The following is a 16,294-nucleotide window of genomic DNA, read 5'->3' on the forward strand; positions in this document are numbered from 1 at the left end:
CAGATATGCCAGGGGTCAATTAAAAAGCACTCACCTCGCATAGAAATGACTCACTTTTTTACAGTCACCCCTGGAAATTCTCAGCAGAAGGAAGATAAAAATCCCTGATACACGGTTGTTTTTGTCTTGTATGACAGCAGTATTTCAGTGCAGAATGACCTGATAACATGGCTTTGGATAGGAAACAGATTATTCCAAACAGTAGTTAGATAGGCAGACAGGAATGGGCAAGACTGTGAGAACACTGAGCAATGGAGCAGTGGAAATGAGAGACTCCCACAGCACCCAGAGAGTTCCTCAAAACTGCTAGGAATTCTCAGAAAAATAAAAAGAAAAATAAAGAGGAAGAAAGGAAAAATGAACAACCATTCTTGAGATAAATCTGTATTTATTCTGGCAATTGCAAAATTTATCATATCCCAAAGGAAAATTAAAAAAAAAAAAAAAAAAAAAGAAGACATATTCCAATATTTCAACTCACCATTTGAATGCAAACACAGATATATGGGGAAGGGACAGAAGGCTGTCGTTTCTCAGATCTTAACTAAGCCAGATAGCTCTAGATCAGGCCCATCAAACAAACCACCATGTCAGAAAAGCATCTTCTGCAACTGGCTCTTCCCAACCTTGCTGCCTTTCCACCCTGAGCAAAGCAAAGCATGAATGCAGCGATCTCCAGGCACCACAGCTGTCATTTCATCCTTCAATCAATTTGTATAGGTGCATCACAAAGCTATAGAAAACAGAGGTATTATTTAGAAGTTCAGCATCTAAAGCCACAAGTAGGACAGTTCTTCTGGATTCCCTTTAAAAACTTAAATCATATTCATTTAATCAGGTTGTTCGTCCCACATACACTGATCTCTGTGCATGAGGATGAAGGGCTGGCAGCTCCGTGCTTTCCAATTGCCAACGGACTAACCACCAAGGAACAGTCTGCTATTTAGGCTCCCTGACATTTTTCATTACAAAATCTTATTTTCATCTACTTTGCAAAACTTCAGGATGAAGTTTCCATGGCAGCTGTCCGAGATGTATCACGTGGTATTTGCTGAAAATTCCCATCAAGATAGTCCTTGTTCCTTCTGAAAACATTAGCAGAAAAGATGAATGTTGTATGATCTGTACACACGCAAGTATGGTGTAGGTTCAAGAAGCAGTTTGAAATTTGGGAGAAGGAAAGCCTATGTAAGACATTTAGTGAGGTCAGAGTCAGAAAGCATGAAAGCAAGGCAGGATCAGATGGTATCCACAGCAGGGGCTCATTAGAGTGAACGTTTCGTATCATTACACAGTTAAGCAGCCAGATGAGAGTGACAGGTTTTGGAGGAAAGTGGTGGCATGTGAAGAAGAGCAGAGAGCTATTTGTGCACAGTGCTGGCTTAGAAAAGGAATATGTTTTTTTTTTTAAACTTGAATCTGTGTCAGGAAAAAGGGAAGGGGAGGAGCTGCAGAGAAGGAAGACCAAATGCACCTCGGAGGAATGCAGAGATGCGCAACACCGGTGCTCTCTGAGAAGGCATGGTGAGGATGGAGACGCATGCAAGCCATTTAACAGGAGGACAAGGAGACTGCAGGCTTAGGATTTTGTCAAGCTGAATAAATCAGAGATGTGCCTCTGGAAAAAGACTGTACAAAAGGAGGAGCTCGGCAGCCTGAAGACTGGATTGAAGACCATTGAATCTGTGAAAAGAGTAAATTCACAAGTTCATTGGAAATAGTATTTAAAAAAAATAATAAAATTCTTACAATGAGTCCAATGTGCTATTTTAAATGATGCACGGACTTCTTCCAAGATTTTCCATTCATCTTCCCAGATGTGAGTGTTCAGTGATGAGCTCATCAATCTTAGAGACTTACCTGTTCTTATGCCCAAAAAAAATACCAATACAGCAATATGTTAATCTTCCCGCACAGATTGAAAAGTGTTCTAGTTCAACAGACCAAGCCCAAATTACTTGTCCCACTCAGTTGTAAAACCAGATTCCAGGAGCTAATGGTTAAGTATTCCCGATTATAACTCTATTATAACTCTAATTATAACCACTTTAACTAGTACAGTAGAAACACTTCATATATATGCATATATATATTTCAAAATTACCCCCAATAAAAATAAGAAATGTAAGCAACAATGCATTACACCCTGAGAGACACTACATCATCTTGGTCTGGTATCAATCAGTGGTATTTGATTCTTTCTTGTGCTATATCCGGAGGTCAAGTGAGGGAGTTATTTCAGAGAAGCTCAATTCTAGGTGTCAGACAGCTGAAACAGATTAACGATATCTGTATAAAACTCACTCTGTTAAGACATGATGGTCCAGAGCTGATCACAAGACTAAAGCAATCTCTGTTCTTTCAATTAACCAGATGTTTAGTTCATTCTTAGTAATGGTACAGTGAATTAAGGAAAGTAAGTTAGGTTAAAATGTACGTGACTTCACATGGTGCTGAAAGTAATTACTAAATATGAAGAGCTACATCGCGCTCTTCACTCTTTCTTGCATGCGTTGGGGCTAAGAGGAAGGAAAAGAATAAGAAAAAGCTCTACTTATTTCTGCCACAGAGGCTCAACAGATTTCTCTCAGATCACACTGAAGTTCATAAAAAAGTAAATAATCATCTTGTGGTATATTGAACACCCACAAGTTGCTGCCCTCTAGGAATTATGGCTTTTCATGATTGCCTCTTAAGGACACAAAAGGTTTGCACATTTTGCTGGTTGGTGCCTCTGCCTCACTTTATTGTCCTCATCTTCTGCATTTGGCTCGTAGCCTGCCTGCACACTGCCTAGGAAAACCTCAACCACAGCCCATGCATTCAAGGGTAACTAAATTACAATTAGTCGCCCCGATGCCAATGGAGTAGTTTTGGAAAGCAAGTACTTCATTACTCGTTTCTATTTATTTGGCTGAGGTAGCTGCAAAGCCTATTTTTAATTTATGGTAACAAAAATGTTGACAGAGGGCTGCTGATTTTGGAAGAAAAAATAATCAGGACTTTCCCAGGCTGAAAACTGTTTAGAGCACTACTCCCATCCATCACTTTGTTTGGCTCTGTGATAACTCCTTCCTTGCAGTTGCAAGTAGTTCCCTATCAGCACGCAGCTCCCCTCCACACAGACAGCTTTCTAGCAAGACACAAATAGAAACAGACACAATGCTGCTTATTGGTAAATAAATCAAAAAGGAGAACTGGAAGAAAAAAACAGCAACACAAAGCTCTTTCCATCAGGATTACAGAGATTTATGTGAGAGATTTTCACTGACACTTTGGGACACCAGTGCCATTTTCCAGGGTATGAATGGACAGATCTTTTTGCATACGTTTTGCTGGGTTGACTTAAGTAAGTCTTGACAACTCTCTTTCCCTGGGGACTAGACTAAAAGTATTGTTTAGAAATCTAATATATGGTTTATTTACTCAATTTGTGCTGAGCACTACAGTTCCTTCAGGCCAGCTTCAGCAGTCCATTACTCCATTAATGCTCCATTACTGAAATTAGTGCTGTAATTGGAAGGAGGGAGGATGATGGGGAAGGGGACACTTTTTAAAGGAGCAGGTCCTGCTTAATCCCATCATGGAAGAAAGCATTAGAGGATTCAACTGCCTTCCCCCTGCCCCCTCCTCATGCTTAGGGAAAGGGGTAAGGAGGAGAACTGGTGGATGACAAGCAACAGCCATGTAGGGAACAGGCAAGTCCAAGGGCCACACCAGTCATTCCACTTCAAAGCAGAGGACACAAAAGCAATGTCATGATGACAGACATCTTATACAGCAGGCGCACTAAGAGAAACATCTCCAGAAAGATGTGGACAGCCTGCTCTCTACATCCCACACATTTGTCCAGTGTTCCTCAGTTTTTTCTTTTCCTTTTCCTTCATCTTTCTGCTGCTCTTCCATGCATTTCTAGCTCCCACGTGCTAGAAATGAGGAGATACCTCCTCTACAGCAAACATCTCACCCTGAGCTTCTTGTCTACTCATGGCGCCACTGGTGCAGCCTCCTTCCTTTGCTTTACAGCTGCCATCACTGATAGTTCCACAAGGCCACTGCCTGCAAGATCACCTGGTGCTAAAAATCCCTCCTTGAGCTCACAGAAGATGTAACAGTGTCTGCGCAGGCAGATATTCCTTTTCTTCACTAATCTGTCCCCCAGAATATTTTGCAGTGTGAAGGAATTCATGTTTCAGTACTTATCAATTAGCCAGCTGAATCACAGCAAGGAAATTTCATGGACGTCATATCCATGAATTGTATTCATGCATACAGTCATATAGCTTGCAATAACCTTTCAATATTAAATATAGGCCGGTTAGTGAGTAATGAATACCCTGTACAGTTATACTGGCTAACTGAAATACATGCTGCAAATATACATATCTATTGGTTTAGTTAAATAGAAGACCTGCCAGAAGACTAGCAGGAAGGTAATACAATAGTCCTAGAGAGGTCATCCGTTAAAAGAGATTAAAGAATTTACAATAAGAAAATATGTCTGAGCATTTAGCTGGGATGTTGTTGCTTCCATTTTCCAGACAGGGACACAATTTGCTTTACCAAGACTTGAACTGAAAAGTCCCAGAGGAAACCAAAGAGTTAAAAAGACTTTTTCCCATGGAGGTGAAGGGTTGCAAGGACAGACATTTGTTCACAATAAAAGGGAACATGCAGAGGTTAGTTTGTTCACTTGGTTTGTTCAGTCCAGAGGAGAAGAGTCTGAGGGGAGGCCTGATGGCAGCCTACAGCTCTGAACAAGGGGAGTGGAGGAGCAACACTGAGCTCTGCTCTCTGGAGAAAGGAACAGGGCCAAAAATAGCAGCATGGAGCTGTGTCAGGGGAGGGTCAGGTTGGAGAGAAGCACAGGTTCTTCACCAGAGGACAGTGAGCATAGAACAGGCTCCCCAGGGCAGTCATCAGAACTCCAAGCAGACAGAGTCCAATAAATGTTTGGGCAATGCTTGCCATTGCTTGGCCAGTGGAGAGCTAGGGCACACAAGGGCACACTAGGGCTGCTATCTCTTTGGGCATCTGGGGGAACCACACATCTTCACTGGCTGCCAGCAAGGAGCCAGGGAATGACACTTGTCCTGCTCTCGAGCCCCAGGGCTGATAAAAACAGGAGCTTAGTAGGACAGTAGATTCACTCCTGCTGGTGAACACCACTGCCTTTTTAAGAAAGATGTGTGATTCACCATCTTGAAGACTGGCAGTATACACTGAAAATAGTGTTACAAGAACAATAAAAACTTGATTCGCATTCCTCCATCTTTCTGATTTTTCAAGCTATCCTGAATTTCTCAACAAGAGCAGGCTGAACACTGCTGGAAGGACGGGTGAATGCCCCCTCAAGAATTAAATCCCAATTAACACACCATCAGTGACGAAGAACATGTTTTACATGGTCGATTAAAAGACTCCCCTATATTGATCTTTGCAGCTCATCATCGTCCTACCCCTCGTACTGAGCACAGCTACAAACCAGCGATCTAAATTTATTGAGACTCCTGGAAATCAATAGGTCAGGCTCCTAGAGCAGCATTATGCAGGGAGCATCTCGGCAGCCTCATCACAGCCCTGGGTCTCCAGGAGCCCACACAGAGCCCGGACAGTTCAGGCAAGGCCAAGGCTGCTCTTCATATGCTCCCTGTCAGAGCCCAGACAAACTGCCTTGTGACAACATGACAGCCACAGCAGCTGTGGTCACCCTTGGCTCAGCATCACACCACTGGAGCAGATACGTGGAGGCTGCAGGCGACTCACCATACCAGCCCTGCGGGTTTCACTTCAGCAAAACAAGAGTAGCTGTACTTTCACAGATGGGAGCAATTCATTAGCTGGGAAAAGATGTGGTTGGTATAATCAGGAGTGACTGGGGAGCTTTTGATGCAAATGGCCATTTGCAGCTGTCTCTTGCCAGGTTGGTGCAAGGAAATATACACTGAAATGGAAAAATCAAACTAATTATTAATTTGATACCTTGCAACAGAGCCACAGCGTTGCCAGGCTGTATTTCTAGTCCCAGTCATGTGCCCAGATGCCACTTCTGAATTTCCTGAGAGGTCTGCAAGCTCTGCTCGATCACCTGTACAACTGCTGTTCATGCAGCTGCAATCAAAGGGGCAGAGATAAAACACCTGCAAATGACTGCCCTGGGCACCCTGGTTGTCTTCAGAGGGCACAGGTGGGGAAAGCAGACAGAAGAAAAGTTCTCACAATGTTTTAACCAGTCATCATCTGAGTTTGAATGTCTCGTGGGAGGCTGATGATGCAAACCACCCTTTCCTTGCTCTGCAGTTACACTGCAGTGAAGTGTATCTTCTAAAGCAATTAATTCTGGCCAGCACGGGGAGTCAAAGGATAAGGAAATTTTCTGGAAAACCTTTTCCTGCTTGGCAAACAGCAGGGAAAACAAGGAAGTGGGAGGAAGCACTGTGGAGAAGCTATCCATTGCAAAGCCAGACTTCAGTGGGTAGTGGTGAGGAGAGTGGAGGAAAGCACATCCTGTGTGGTGGTGCATGGCTTTTACCTGAATTGAGGCTTCAAAAGAAAAGTCTTCCATGGCTCAACCTAGAATCTACAGTATTTTGAATTTCAGCTTGCAGGCACAGGATGTCTCCAGCTGCCTATCTGGGACATTTCCATTGGGGTCTTGCTTGTAGACAGCAGGACTCTGACTGTTAACTGAGTTTTGCAGTTCAGCCTTCAATACAAAATAAGGGTGGCCCCGTGACCTTCTGTGAAGAGCAGTTCCCAACCTATTTCAATTAAGTAGGTCAAAATGCAGGACTGGTCCCAAAAGGAAGACATCGAAAAGCCTCTCACTGTCTGCAGTGAGCTTTGGAGAGTTCTCATCAGTGGAGCATAAATAATCTAGCAAAGCACTTGTTCTTGAGATGAAAGAGAGAAAAGGAGAGAGATGGAAATGTCAGGTGGTGATACAGTGCTTTCAGCTTTTCCCCACCGGAGTTATTGGATTTTGCTTGAGGCTGGTGCAAAATCCTGGTGCAAGGGACAAGAATCAGGCATAGCCCAAGTGAGGACCCTTTAGATAGCAAATCCTCCCATTTCTCCTTCAGAAGTCCTATTTTCAGATTAAACAAAGGCAGCATGAATACTTGTTGCCTCAGCAATCCCCAGAGCAAGCTGCAACCATCTCATGGTGATAAGGAACGTGGGAGATAGTAGTCTTGTGCGAAGTTGCACAGCAAAAGATTTAAGAGAAAGAATAACCCCAGACAAGCTATAAATAATTTCATTTTTCACCCAACAGGCAAAGGCAGCAGCACCACCATTGTTGCACAGTGTTCTAATTCCCCTCTGGTGAAGTGGCACCCCACGATAAACATCTTTGGGAGCAAGCATACAGGCAGAAAATGGGTAAGAAATGGGGAATGGGCAAGGTCATTTTAATTTAGATTACCGAATGATGCAAGGGAGCTGCCTGGGGGATAAGTCCTTAGAAAAAATGGTAAATCTTTGTATTACGTGACATTAATTACACTTTTACTGGGAGCTAACCCTATTACAGTATTCTGCATAGCCACAGAACATGGTACTTCTGTGTTGTCCCTTCCAATAAAGAGCTGTACTGCGGGAGGCCCAAGGCTGAACCATAGTTTGGTTCTACTGCACTCTGTGTCACAGCTCGTAAAGACTGCTTAATGCATTTCCTTGCAAGTAATTTGCTTTATGACTTACAGCAGCCTAGAGGTGTGGGGAGGAGGAGGACTCTCATTAACTTATTTTTTAATGCGAGGTTCTTTAACATGAGCTACAAATGAGACATGAATAGCTCAGTCCAGATGTCCTGGCTACATCTCTACATTTCTCTAGGACTTGGAAAGCATTGTAACACCAATAGTGCAGGGTGTTATGACTAGCCAAACTAGCAAGTTTGGCCAAATTCTGGAAAATGCTACAAGAAAGAAGTCGGACCAAGAACTACCAAGGTGAGTCTTCAGGCTGTACAAGAGAAAAGGTAACATAGTGTTTGATTCCTCTTTGATTTTCTGTTTGATTCACAAATAGAATCCCATCAGGCTTCCCCTCTCTAAATAAAACAGTTTACATATCCCGCATCTAAACAATATTGTGCTTGAAGCAAAAGGCTCTCAATGAGGCACTCAATAGCAAGATCTAAACAGATCAAAAGCAGTTAGGAAAGCCAAGTCAAAACAAATGTTTTGACAGAGACCTCCAAGTGCCCAAAATGCACTCTGGCACCAAGTGACTGAAAGTATCCTTCTCACCAACAGCTGATTGGTCTGAGTTCAGTTCACACCCAGAGGTGCTGGGTGCCATAAAGAGTGAACGAGGTGGTTAAGCAGAGCAAAAAGAAATAGAAAAGTTAGTCCAGTCCCTCAGGTGGGTGATAGCTTGCAATTTGTCAGAGCTCTGTTTCAACAGCAACTGAATCAAGCTGTTCCAAGAGCCACAAATAGGGCAATATGCAGATAAACCACCCCAAGCAGTGCCCCAGGGGCACAGCCTGGGTTCAATATGCCAGCCTAACAAAGGATGCTTTTGCAAAATGGTGATAGAATGAATCAAAGGATGAAAAACAGCCATTCTGCTCAAAAGAGACACAGATCTTCTAGATCCAACTAGACTGAGCAGGGAACCAAATCTCCAGCAGTAATCCTTGCTGGAAGTTGCATCCCTTTCTTTACCAACATAGGGGCCTTCTCATATCCCAGGCACTCTGCACCAAGCTCATCGTCTCATCTTGACAGAAGTGAATGAATGCAGGCACAAAATACTAGGTCAGTATATTCTGACCTGCTGAGAATTTCCAGTACCTAGAAAATACCTTCTCTTATAGGCTTAGCTAGATTAAAAAGCAATATTTCTCATAAGCTCATATTTCAATTATACATGCAACGGTGTTGTATTAGTTTCTCCTCAAGTACTGCAGACATCCCATGCTGACTGCTGAGCAGTGCAGCAAACTCATGCTATGGCAGACTTACATAAACAACTTCTTGCCTGCTAGAACCACCTCATGCATTTTCATTTTCATGCTGCTATGGATCAGATATCATCTAATAGCTCTCCTTCATTAGAGATTGTTCTAGAGAGGGAAGGAGGTGTTGGGCAGTTCTGTGTGTCTTATGACTGTCAGCGGTTCCATGACTTAGAGAGATTTCCTGCATAGGACAACAAAAAATTAAATAAAATCTGATGCTGGGCTATTTCTTGCATGAAACATTTCGAAATCCAGAATTCCTACCAGCAGTGTATGCAAATCTCTATGACATTTTCACCTGCATGGAAAGACGTCAGCAGTCATTGCATGGATAAGCTGCTATTGTTGGTGCAAAGGATGGCTGGAAAATAAAATACTTCTCACACAAGAAACAAAATAATACAGAAATGGCACAACAAAGAGGTTACAAAAGTGTTTGAAGAACAGACTGTATTCCTACTGCTGATAGCACCATTTCTCTGTGAAAGAGAGCTGGAGACTGTTTTTCTTGAACAATCCCTGACATTCTTCCACTGAGCAAGACTGCCAGAGAGAAGGTGCTTAAGCAGCATGGCCTTAGTTCTGTGTGACTCACAAAGGACAGTTACTTTCCACAGCCTCCTGGGTACCTTTGAAAGCTCTCCCAGTTTTCTCAGCATATTTACCTGTGATATTCAGCTTAAAAGATAGACTACATCTCCTAATAAGACGTCTGCTGCTTCCCTCTCCAGGGCTATTTGATGTTACAAACTTGAAGAAACCTAACTCTAAAATCTTGACTTTTCTAGCTGGGTTTTCACCCAATCTGCCAAGACCAGCAATTATGGTGGGGTGTACAACCAGAGCAGTCAATCCATCCTCACATCCTAGGGAAATGGTGGAGAAAAATCCCAAATGTATAAGGAAGAACACGAAACAACCAAATACAATAGCAGAAATAGCAGATCTGAAGTTCAGGTCAGAGGCCCCCATCAGAACTGTTACACCTGGGCTGTTCAGCAAAAGTTGTCACAGTCACCAGAGTGGGGAAGAGGCTGTGAACCCCTGGTGTCATCAGCTAGGAGGTTATCATGTTTTGTTGGGTTTCTTTCTTCTTGCTTCCTGGCCCTTGAAGGGAGCTGTGAGAGCAGAAGGGTGAGAGGGAGAAATGGAAAAAATGGGGAGAGAGGCTGCAGCGGGAGGATGGGAGGAGGGAGTTGCGCTCACAGCTTTTCACAGCTGAAAACAGACCCCACTGCTGGTAACGTGAGAGGGCTGGAGCAGGCGCCAAATGGATAAGGCTGTAGACAGTGGGGCCAGAGCGCTGATACTTGCCAGTACCTGCAGATAGGAGACAAATAATTGGCACATGTTAGGAAACAAACAATAACAAAAAAAAAAAAAAAAAAAAAAAAAGCAAAGAAAATACAGCAAAGAAAAAAGAAGAAGAAAGAAAAAAAAATAAGGGAATAAAAAATAAAATAATAGGAAGCAGGAGCAAGGAGGTGGAAGAAAAGAAGGCAAGGAGAGAAAGTGAGAGAGAGTTGTTAGATGTCCGTATTTTCTAAACGTGTCTGGCAGGAGCCCCTGCAAGGAATTTAATCAGCAAGAGTTGTTTAAACTGGGCTTTGAACACAAGCCCTGTGCTGCTAGTAATGAACTTCATATCATCTGCAACTCCTGTTTGCTGACGACATTCAATTTGTTAATTCTGCAGCTGGTGATAGGGGTCAGATATGAAAGTGACGATTGTTTTTTGACGTTCCAACCCCTGCTCACATCTTTCTAATTAATCCTTTTAGGAGCCACCAGCACATCAAGAGAAGTGGGGGGGAGGAGGCGAGGGGGGGAGGAGGAAGCGAGACAGCTCCCCTGCGCCTGCCTGGCTCCTTGCCTCCGCTGGGCACTGATTGAAAGGAGCACAAGGACATACCTACTAGATGTCCCTTTTTTTAGGCTGTCTTAGAAAACTTTAGTGTTGGAAGGGCAGGTGTAGAAAAACAAAGGCTACCCTTTCTCCAAAGCTCATTTTTAAATCCATTAAGTATTCATGTTAACTATCTCTAAGTGGATTAGATGGAAGGTAGAACTAGCAGTGAGACAGGAAACCATCCTCCAGGCAGCTTACCCTGCACATACACAGTGTTTTGCAGACTGTGCATTGTTTAGTCTCCCTCCAAGTGGATTTTAAACCTGAACTTCGCACCTACTAAGTTATGCAGAGTGGTGTTGCAATGACCACACATATCACAGGTGAGAGTCAGCCAGAGCACATGCATGGAAGAGGACGTTACTATTGAGTGAGAAGGACGGCAGGCAAGAGAAGGGCGGGCTGTGCCCCAAGGTTGGTCAGATGAAGTCCTATAGTAGAGTTATGCCTCTAAAAACTTATTATCAAAGATCAAAATTATCCACACGTGCTTCTTCCATTTTGCTTATGGCATTAAGTTCATCCCAGGATCTTCTGGGCCTCAGAAGGAACCTTCTGGTTCCTGCAGGCAGTGGAGGTCAGAGATCATCACCAAAGTTGGTCCAAGCTCATAGTGCACTGCCCCAGTGCCAAACTCCAAACCAGATGTAGTGCCTGCCTCCATTTACAGTGGCTGAATGAAGAGGCCTTGTAAGGTGGAGTCCAGGCAGGAGAAATTTTAGAAAAGAAGAGAAAAGTAGGAGTGGAAAGTTGGCTCAGTGACAAAAATTTGGAGAGAGAGGAAGGCCTGAGGTTATGCACAGAGATTGCTGGCACCGGGAAAAACAGAAGGAAAAATAACTCACTCTGATTAGCATAGGCTAAAAAGAGATTATTTATGGAGAAATTCAGTCTTTCTTTCTCGTTCCATCTTAGTACAGGAGCTGGAGACGAAAGCAGAAGTGGTAACAAGCACTTACCATTACCAATGCAGGAGCCATTACCAAAGCTGGGAGGAAGAGAGAAACGCTTTGGTTGTCATCTGTGATAAAACTGCTGGTTCTGGTGACAGAGTGGCACCAACAGGACCATGCAGGTCTACTGAGGTTTGGAGTCCTGTAAAATAAATCAGCAGCAGAATGCCCAGCACCTGAGAGCTTGCACAGAAGAGGATGGATGTGTCCTGGGTCAGAGCTGAAGGTCAGAGCTCCCAACAGAATGTCCCTACGAGCAGCACCTTAGTTTGTGGCCCAGCTGGGACACACATCTGCCTTTGTGCTCTGTTCAGTGCAACTGTTGGCTTACATACTATCAGTTTTCCTATAGAAGTTTCCACTTGATTCATGTTATTAAGGAATAACACTGCTGTAACTTTGTAGTGATCTACCCCATCTACTATAAACTTTCACTATCCAATATCATGAAGAGTCCAACCAACCACTGTAAACATTTGTCTTCTAACAGAGTTTATCAACATCAATGCATTTGCATGTAGAAAGAAGACCTATTGCTCTTTTACTCCAGGCTCTAAAAATTTGTAAAACAGAGGGTTGGTTCTGCTCATGGCATGTCTGGAACAACACTATGTTCAATTAAATTAGCCTGGATTTACAACAGAAGTCTCATGCACAAGCTTTGCCCTTACAGCATCTCTCTTCCTTGTTCTAAACTTCATGCAGTAAAGCCAGGACAGTATTGGGGCGTGAAGGGAGAGCCAAATTCTCTGAGTAATTTGATGAATCACATAAAAAGAATAACAGTAAAATAAAAGTAATGAGTGGCACACACCCAAAAAGGACATTATTATGATCGTGCTCTGATGATTACCATCCCACAACATAAGACTGACCATCTTCCTTAAGGCTAATGTTCAAAGAGTGAGTGCCCAGCACTTAGTGAGACATCAGATCTTATGGAGATATTTGCGGTAGCACATGCCGAAAAGGAGACACCAGAAAGTTCATTACCAGTTGCCTGAAATTTCAAATCCAGTGCCTTTCACATGTGCCAACATCATGTAGTCATCTGCACAGTCAGCAGATGTAAAAGCAGATGCCACCACAAAGTCATAAAAGGAAAATGGTATTTCCCTGCCCTCATCCAAAAAAACAACTCTTTGATTTCTGCCATTTGGCTGGTAGTCTTGGCTGAACCCTAAAGTAAGAGATGATCACCAACGACCAATTTTAGGATAAAGAGCTCTGCTACAAAGAAGATAGGCCAAAAAGTAGTGGAGAGACAAAATTACAACAAACAAGAACATGAAATGCAAAGGTGCTGTTAGAGATGCAAGGTATTTCCCTTTTACAGCCTGTTCCACCTGCCACTAGCAGGTAGCTCACTACTGAAGCCTGCTGGTAAAGGATGGAGAACAGTGTTGAAGGTCTGCCTGGACATGCTTGCTGGTAGAAAGCAACTCCAGAGAGGAGTAAGAGCTCCCTACATCTACCAGTGATCAAGAGCAATAGATTAGAAGGAAGAGAGGGAACCCTCAGCTATTTGGGGTATCTAGATCACTTATCTAAATCACTTATCCCCACCAGACAAGTAAAAGGCAAGAAAACAGAGCTGTTCGTTCCTTGAAGGAATCGGTCATGTAGTGAAAAGTGATCAGAAATGGCTGAATTTTTGGGCCTGTTTGTAAGCTACATTCTTGGTTATCTGTTAATCAGCTTTCACCTGCTGCATTCATGGAATTCACTTGTGCAAGATCTATAGACTTAATGTAGCTGTGCATGAAAACCTGTTGACCCCGAACATCTCTGCAACAGCACTACAAAGAATAACAAGTGTGTGTTCTGCTTAGCCAGAATCACAGAGCACTTAGCGATAAACATTATCCTTCCCAGTGTTTACATTGAGCCTGAGCACATATTAGCCATATTAGCCAAATCCCACAGGTACCCTGTCACATAAAAGACGCATTGTTTATTATTCTAGTGTTAACAAAGTACTCAGGTGAAAAAGCAAATCTATTTTCAGGAGTCAGAAACAAACAAACAATCAAACAAAACAACCAAAGCAAGTATTGCAAGGATTGCCAACTCTGATAGCCATCAAAATATTCTTTTTCTGCCCATTACTGCAGATGCGCACAGGTCTCTGTCACTCACTCCCTTCTAGCTGCACCTCAAGACGTGACTTTTCAAATGCTTTACTTCACCACACTTTGGCAAGATGTTCCTTTGAAATCTGAACAGCGTTCCATTTCACTGAAAAAAATGAAATCATTTGTGTAGCTATCAGTTCTGTTCTAGGGCAATAGCTCTGTTTTTTCCAGGTGAGAAAATGCCATTAAATCAATCCAGAATGCTTATCACCATAAGGAGCAATTCCCACACATTGTCACTCTGTTTGCTTAAAAACAGGGTATTTTCATTTTTCTCCTGCCACGAGAGACCATGAGGTTTTAATAAATGAGAAAACATATTTTTAAGAAGCACACCCTGGTCTCTCTGAGACATATGCAAAGCAAAGCATTTTGAGATAGAAAGCTGCTGAAAGGAATGAAGTAACCAGCGTTCCCAGATGGGTGACATCAAAATGGCAATTACTCTTACAGAGTCACCTGAAAATCTACATTGTGAGGTAAACATCCAAGGAGCCGTATTGAAGTGCTCTGACACAGCACCAGGCAGAGAGGACATCTGGAATAATGCGCTCACAAAACAGTCTTCATCTCCCACAGCCTTCTGGGGCTCTATGGAGAGGGTGTAGGTGGTCCAAAGGGAAATCGTTATGAATACAGAAGTGAAAGTAAGCATAGTAACTTTTGTTTATCAAGACAAATTCTCAAGCAATGAAGCATAGCTGATGTGAGGAAGTATGTGAAGGAACCAGTGGGAGCTTCATTAAAGGTTACATTAGATAAAGCAGGCTGTGCTATGGCTTTGAAATAAAAAAAAAATAAAAAAGCTTTCAAATACTCAGACTTATTTTACAGAACTAAATGGCGGAGTCTCCACTGGGCAGAAAAGTCCCAAAAACACCTCTAAATCTCTGGCTTTTTTAGGTTAATCCCTGGAGAGCAATGTAAAATTAGATTGTATTTAAACAGTATTAAGAAGCAGACAACACCTCGCCTAAGCATTTTGGACCAACACTGTCCTCTTGGATTTAGATCTTAGGCCCTATGATAAATGACTTACACCTGCCCAGTCCTCAGTTCCAGTCTTGGCTGGTCTTTGAAAATGTTCCAGCAGCACAAGCAGCCAAGAGCAGGTTGGTTGGGGTGGCAGATTCCCAGTCCACATCTGATGCTATTCATCCAGGTCACTTCTATTTAGGTGTCCAGATATGGACACCAAATGCTAGCTTTTGCCATGCCCTTCAAAAAACTTATAGAAAATTCCTTGATATTTCCAGTGTATGTGTTCAATAATAGTAGCCTAAATTCAAGCATGCCCTTCCCAGGTAACATACCATAGGTGCAAGTACACTTACTTATGAGCGCATGTCCTATACCCTAGATGTGATAGGAACTACACTGCAGATCATCACTCACAGATTTGGGTTGTCTCTCTTCCCACAAGTCAGGAAGGAGGTGATTCAACAGGTGAATGCAGGATAAGGAGAATAAGGGCAGGTATGCGAAGCTACCCACTGAGCTTTCTAGACTCTTGTTGAGGAACTTGAATGAAAGTAGCCTGATTTAAAAACAAACACCCAAAAAGCAAGACCCTTCCAGAGGCACTGCTTAAGGCATACCACTTAGGAATGAGAGATGAAAGGAAGAGCAAAATCAGCCTTTTAGCTGTTCACAACATGTGTTATAAGGGCAAGGAAAAAGCCTTAATTATCACTGTGAGCAAACAGCTACACCAGGGTCTGAACACGTTAGGAAGACAGTCCCGGCTGTGCAGGAGCTGTTAAAATCTTTGTACTTAACATTATTGATAGATATCAGTTTTCAATAGTAGAGTTTTTTACAACACTGCACAGCAGAGATCAACTCTACTTATTATTTATAGAGATCAGTTTCTGAATTGGGACTACAAAGATATCCATACTGACAAGCGAAGGATAGAGAAAGCAACTGAGAAATAGCTTAAGACAATACTGTTTTTGTCAAGCATTATGAACACAAGCATGTAGATAATTGCCCTTCTCTCTCAGAGTAATGAGAGGTTTGTTCTGTGTCCCACAGGATGAAAAGGACCGAGTGACCTGTACCAGCAGACCCAACTCTCTCACCAGCAAGTGCCAATGCATTTTGCATTAGCACTTCACATGAGGAGACCCTGATTCCCAGCACCAATGGGGCTGGGGGGTGTGAAAAACCTCCAGAATATGCTTTCTCACAGCCTGACAAATATCTTGCCATGAAACCCAAAGAGAGTCCTATCATCCAGGACATACTACCCCACTTTCCAATTTAGGAGTTCAGTTTGACACAGGGTACATGCACACATAATCCTTAATACACTAATAAAAGT

General features: G+C 42.8%; 1 long non-coding RNA gene across 1 annotated transcript in view; it reads right to left on the reverse strand.

The window, feature by feature from the left end:
* Nucleotides 1-368: 368 nt before the first annotated feature.
* Nucleotides 369-16,294, reverse strand: part of LOC116652921 (uncharacterized) — a 74,358-nt gene continuing 58,432 nt past the window's right edge. Inside the window, exon 4 of the long non-coding RNA XR_014942682.1 lies at nucleotides 369-1,683. This is a non-coding gene — a long non-coding RNA (uncharacterized LOC116652921). The remainder of the gene's footprint in view (nucleotides 1,684-16,294) is intronic.

This window comes from Coturnix japonica, chromosome 2, assembly GCF_054131305.1.
Source record: "Coturnix japonica strain WE chromosome 2, WE-NBRP24, whole genome shotgun sequence".
In the NCBI taxonomy this organism is placed as follows: domain Eukaryota; kingdom Metazoa; phylum Chordata; class Aves; order Galliformes; family Phasianidae; genus Coturnix; species Coturnix japonica.